Source organism: Gasterosteus aculeatus, chromosome 15, assembly GCF_964276395.1.
Source record: "Gasterosteus aculeatus chromosome 15, fGasAcu3.hap1.1, whole genome shotgun sequence".
NCBI classification, from domain to species: Eukaryota; Metazoa; Chordata; class Actinopteri; order Perciformes; family Gasterosteidae; genus Gasterosteus; species Gasterosteus aculeatus.
In genome coordinates, this window is record NC_135703.1 from 7,221,763 (window position 1) to 7,222,566 (window position 804).

Sequence of the window (804 nt, forward strand, 5' to 3'; positions counted from 1 at the left end):
GTCATTTAGCTGAGGCTTTTATCCAAAGCGACTTACAATAAGTGCATTTAACCATATTATATTGGTTATATTTGAACAGGTGATGGTGGCCTGAAGAATGCAAGAATATGCAGGCACCATGTGATCATGCACTTTCCGGAAGATTTTTCAGGATTTGGAAATGTCGAGTATTTTAAGCTGTACTGTTGCCATTATCTATATATAGTATTAAAAAAAGTGTTTTCAAGTGCAATTGGTCCCTCTAAGACGATGTACTGCAACCCATCATGAGCACAAAAAGGATAGAAAGGAAGTCATGTTTAGATGACTTAGATTTAAATATGGCAAATCAAAAGTTTACCCCACAGAGGAACTTGTACTCCTTAAAATATATCGTATAATATAGTGATAATTTATTGTTAAAATCAACCCTGATTTACAATATATTCTGACAAACATATTTTATTAATCAGTTTATTGAACAGTTATGTGTAAAAGTAAAGCTAAAATCTCCTCAATATCTTATATCTAATTAAGTTAAAAGGCATCAGTATGTGAAGTTGAACATGTTACCCAACTAATTCAACAACTGGAAAAGCTACGAAAATAAATCAAATATGTTCAGCCGTTCAAGTAAAAGTAGTGCGATCAGTAAGACAAAGGGAACATTGCTTGTCTCGATATTTCCAGGTTGGAAACTTTTTCCCTTTAATTAGTTTAAACTCGATGAAATGTTATTCAAATTGTGTGGATTTGCATCAGCTGCTATAAACTCATTTACATTTTAGGGTCTATAATTGTAATGAAGTAAAGAAACACTGAAAA